The following is a 5,738-nucleotide window of genomic DNA, read 5'->3' on the forward strand; positions in this document are numbered from 1 at the left end:
ATCCGTTGATGTCACAATAGCATACTGTGGCAAATTAGAATGAGATATACATATATACATCAGTTTTGCTCTGATAAATGCACACATCCCCTCTGCAAGGGGTGTCAGTGCCTGTCAGTATGTATTAGCTCTAAAATTGCCAGTCACCCAAATAATAGAGGAACAAGCAACCAAAGGAACCATTACTGATTTAATGAGCCATTTGCAGTTTCTCTGTATGAACTGTGCATACTTAGACACACATGGCTTAATCTTTGAGACAAGCATATACTACTGGCAGGATCAATCAGGTAATTTTTTTCCCTCTAAGCTGAGAATACATATATGTATACATGTGTGTGTACATAATATATATGTAAATACATGTATATATGGAGTCCACAAGGGACTCAAAGTCAGATCAAAGGGATAAACAGCACCAAGGGATGTGACATTAAACAGATATTCATGCGACTTGACTTAAAAAGCACAATGCTTAGGCTCCGGTCCCGGAGGGGGCTGCCGGGTGTCAGCGGCCGTGGCCGCAGGCCCTGCTGCGAGACACGGGCGGCGAGTCCCCGGGAAGGGACCGCAGAGGGAGGGAGGACGTGAAGGGGCCGCGCGAAGGCGGCGAGCTCGCAGGCCTTGAGGCCTTGGCCGCGTCACTGCATCCACATGGCCTCCGGAGAGGGCGCAGCCTTCGAGGAGCTGCCTCACGATGGCACGTGTGACGAGTGTGAGCCCGACGAGGCTCTGGGAGCGGAGGAAATGTGCCAAGAATGCGGATTCTGCTACTGCCGCCGCCACGCAGAGGTGCACAGGCAGAAGTTCCTCAGTCACCACCTGGCGGAATACATCCATGGAGTTGAGGCCTGGAAATCGGGAGCCAAGGGGAAGGGGAACGAAGAAGAAGTCGAGGCCAAGGTGGAGAATGAGACGGAGATAGAAAGCGAGGTGGGAGAAGAGAGCGAGTCCGAGGAAGAGAGCGGGTCAGAAGAAGGGAGCGAGACAGAGGAAGAGAGTGAGGATGATAGCGATGAAGAAAGTGAAGAGGACAGTGAGGAAGAAATGGAGGATGAACAAGAAAGCGAGGCTGACGATGACAACCAGGAAGAAGGAGAATCTGAGGCTGAGGGAGAAACTGAGGCAGAGAGCGAATTTGACCCAGAAATAGAAATGGAAGCAGAGAGAGTGGCCAAGAGGAAGTGTCCCGACCATGGGCTAGATCTGAGCACCTATTGCCAGGAAGACAGGCAGCTCATCTGTGTCTTGTGCCCTGTCATTGGGGCTCACCAGGGCCACCAACTCTCCACCCTAGATGAAGCCTTCGAAGAACTAAGAAGCAAGGACTCAGGCGGACTGAAGGCAGCTATGATTGAGTTGGTGGAAAGGTTAAAATTCAAGAGCTCAGATCCTAAAGTAACTCGGGACCAGATGAATATGTTCATACAGCAGGAATTTAAGAAAGTTCAGAAAGTGATTGCTGAAGAGGAGCAGAAGGCCCTTCATCTAGTGGATATCCAGGAAGCAATGGCTACGGCTCATGTAACTGAGATACTGGCAGACATCCAATCTCACATGGATAGGTTGATGACTCAGATGGCCCAAGCCAAGGAACAACTTGATACCTCTAATGAAGCAGCTGAGCCAAAGGCAGAGAGTAATGAGTGGTATCCCTCTCCATTGAAGCCCGAGGACAAAACTATGACTTAGATCCCTGTCCTGTAGTAATGGGTGATGAGGAAGGACCTAGTGGTGCCAGTGAAGAAGAGGACACATGAAGGCTTGCCATCCTCAGTGGAACATCATCCCTTTCCCTTGTGTGTATATGACAGCATGTATGTACAGCTTCTGATTTTTGTGAAAGCTGCCTAGCAACAAACATACTTCCACCAGCTATGTCCCCAGATCCACAACAGGCACATCTCTCTCCAAAGGATGACCACTTCTTATGCTTAAGACTGTGTATAGCCTTTCTTTCTCTTGTGGTGGTAGGTTAGGGAAAATCCCTCCATTGATCAACTAGGAACAATTTGGATGGGTCCTTCAGGTATTTCAGTGGCTGCTTTGAACTTACTCAGGAAAGACAGCCCTTGTAATAGTGTATAACCAAATGGTATCTCTTCATTAAGAAGGATCTGGATGATCTTGAAAAGCAATCAAAATTTTTTTCCCTACCTGTTAACAAAAACCCCACTTTGTTCATATTGAAACATGAAATAAATGAGGGCAAAGTGGAAAAAAAAAAAAAAAGCACAATGCTTAATAACCTATCCAAAGAATCCCTGGTTCATTTCTCCACCCAGTCCTTCCAAACCGAGCAGCACCCAAAAAGTAGAAAGCATGGTGGGGTTCTCATCAATCACTTGGCAGACTGAAGAGTCCTACCAGAGAGCAGGTGGCCAAATAACAGAACTCAGTGTTAGCTTTCACCTGTGCATGACTGTATTAGCGTATCTGGTTATCCATAGATTATTACAACATCTCAACCAGAACATTTTTACGTTTCAGAGTGAGACCAGTTAGATTATGCAGAAACCGGATATAATTTCTAAGTTGTACAATCTGAAATGCCACTGAAAACTTCACCTCAGTATGTCTGAGCAATATTTCTTTACCCCAGATCTGTCTTCTGTTGTCCCTGCATCTTGTGCATGTCCCATCCTAGCTTTGCAGTCAGAAGACAGATGTTGAATGCCCATCCATGATCACAACCCTCACCTTCTTGTTAATCCTGACGCCGCTAATTCCTTTCTCGGTGGCTATCAAGGTTATAACCTTCTCTGAATGGAATCATGCAAATTAAGTCACAGAAACTGCAACAGAAATGTTTCCACATCATACCCCAGTTTCCGGTCTCACCACTAACAGTTCTCCTGATTGAGGCAAGAATGTGGTGCCCTGGGAATTCAGAATGGTTCCAGCTACATAAATCCTGCAATTTCTGGAATGTCTGAGCAAGAGTCGGGGAAGTAGAATGGTCCTTTTCTTGTTCCACCCACTTAACCCTCTAAAAACTATCTACATGAACCATGGATTAGAACATTCTTCAGGCAAACCCATGGTTCTCGTCAGTATAGTCATAGGTATCTGTTTCTCTCAGAGAAGCAGGAAAAGTCTATATTCAGGCATAACTTTTCCTCCCAGCAGGGGTATAATGAACCTCTATTTCAAAAATCGTGTGGGTCACCTCATATCAAAAAACAAATACATTTATTTCTTTAAAATCATTCATCTGAGAACAATGACAAAGCCAGTAAATACCAATAAACCATTTATTGAATACTAGATACATTCTGGTACTAGGACACAAGGCATGAAACTTAACTGGTTCAGCAAAACCCTAAGCAGGCCAGGGAAGCTATCTGCCCTGTTGACAAATGCGAATGTTGACAGCAGGAAAGTTCTGGGAACATCACGTCCCTCATTGCAGTCAACTTGGCCATAGGAGATTTTTCCAGGTGCTGTTTTTGAAATGCAAATGAATAATTTTGCTGACAGACCCAATTTTTTTAATGTTCTAAAAATAAGCTTAAAATCCTAGAACTTAGAAATGTGCCATTATATCATCCAACTTAACTGCCAGAAACCAATGCTGACATCTTTATAATTATGCAACACTTTACAATTTTGCAAAACATTTGTGCACAGATTATTTTCTTTTATCTGTGCCCAAATCCTATGATGTCAAGCAGGTAGATAATATCCTCACATTTCAAGTAAGTAAACTAAGGCTGAGACTAATTAAAAGACTTGCCCACACTCAACCAATTAATGACAAATGCATTCAGTACAAGATCCCACTTTTATCCTGAATTTTAAGCCCCTACAACTAATTAATATATAACTCATGACTACATTTTCCTAAACTCAGTAAACCTTATGAAATTAGCTTACTAAGAAAAATGCTAAGAAACTCATTTGTAGGTAGTTAAATGTTTCTCTTTAATGAAAGGATAAGTGAATGCATAAATAAACAAAATACCTTCAAAGGAAAGCAACTAATATTTTTGAGTACAGACAACTACTGGATCATTAAGGAATCTCCCACAGCAGACGAATAGCCTTTATGATTAGTACATGTCAACTTCATATATAAATGACCCTGCTTATAAACAGCCCTGAACCTTCGTCAAACATGAATGGATTTGCTTAAGCAAATTGTTGTAAAAACAATTCAGCAAAATCCTGTGGGAATTATCACAAAACTAGAATCAGTGATGTCCAAACTTGAAGTTTTGCTGTTTTACAAGTGCTTCCTTCCCAGCTTCCCTATTGCTATGATATAGGTATGGGTTCCCAAGATCTCATCTGCTTTTCTTTTAGGTACATGGAAAGCTCCCCCCTGGAAAACAATTGGGATAATGAAAGTAAATGACCAATGCCCAATTTTCTAATAAGGAGTATTGTGGCTAGCCGTACTTTTCCTTGGCAGCACTATACAGAAGGAAGGTTTAGCATCAGGAAGGTTAATGGTTAATGCAGAAGAAAATAGAGATTTAGCAACTGCTAGAAAGGCTGACAAGAATAGCAACTCGTAGAGCACAATGTACTTCTCTTGGGCTGATTCAAAACTGAGTCTCCATCTAAGTTTTTTTTTTTTTTTTTTTTTTTTACTTATTTCTATTTTGTTTACTTTAAAACTGACTTGTTATAATATATGAGTACTCTACCGGTAATTGGAGACGAAGGAAAGGACTCCTTTTGCTAAAGGGGAAAAAGTCTGTAAACATAATCCCTGGCATTGAATGTCAAGCAAGATAAAGCCTTAGGACATGAGAAAGGTCAGAATAAATTGCAGCCCATAGCTGAGTGCAAAGTAGGTAGGTATGAATATTCGTATGTTAACATACTGGCAAAGATGTGGCAGAAATTTTTTTAAGCTCTAAAAGAGGGGGCATTAAGGATGAAGCAGACTTAGAAGCATGAACATAAGGCTCAATTTCTGAGAGAATGAAGATAGTCCACTCATAGAAAAAGCAGTTTTCATCCTAATATTTAAACATCAATGTGTTCCACAGGGTGTCTCAAACTGCTACCTAAGCATTTAGCTAGTAATTAAGGGGTACAATATAATTAGACAGTGAATTCCACTGGCCAACGTGTCAAAATACCAGTGCTTGTATCTTTTATCTCCACTACCAAAGAACAGGTCTCTTTTTCAACCAGGTACATTACATCATCAAGATGATGCAAAAAACAGGCAGCCATCACTTCCAACTCCTACACTCATTAGAATTGAGCCTGTGGGTAAGCCATGGCATTTGGAGACCAAATTTTTCATCTGTAAGGAGTTAGATTACACAAGATTATTTGGCGGGTGCCTTAGAAAGTTAATATCATATGGATTCTAAATGTATTTCTAAAACTTTGTCCTGTTGGCTTTTCATAACTATAGAAATTATCGTGACTTGTCCACCCCACCCCTAGTCAGTTAATGCCAATTTATGGAAAAATCACTTAATAGATGGATACACAATGAGGTAAGCTCCTGAATAAGAAAGACACTGATTCTGTTTCTTATTACTGGTGGGAAGATTCACTCTGCAGAGATTATCTTCATTCCTTTTTCATTTCAGTCAAATTAAATAGAATGTTCTGAAGATAATGGAACGAAAAACAGCAACAAATATTTTGTCCCTAGGTCCCTGGGTTTCCTTGACTGCTGTTTGTCCAGAGAAAAGATGTCAAAGTTTATTTCCAGTGCAAGAAGAGCTTAGAGGGATGGGGGTTGGGGGGCAGGAGGGAAGCACAAAGTG

At 41.8% G+C, this 5,738-nt stretch overlaps 1 pseudogene; it reads left to right on the forward strand.

Moving 5' to 3' along the window:
- The first annotated feature begins 505 nt into the window (after positions 1-505).
- On the forward strand, positions 506-2,212 carry LOC143662690 (tripartite motif-containing protein 44 pseudogene; annotated as a pseudogene).
- The last annotated feature ends 3,526 nt before the right edge of the window (positions 2,213-5,738 follow it).

This window comes from Tamandua tetradactyla, chromosome 18 (genome assembly GCF_023851605.1).
Source record: "Tamandua tetradactyla isolate mTamTet1 chromosome 18, mTamTet1.pri, whole genome shotgun sequence".
Classification (NCBI taxonomy): Eukaryota; Metazoa; Chordata; class Mammalia; order Pilosa; family Myrmecophagidae; genus Tamandua; species Tamandua tetradactyla.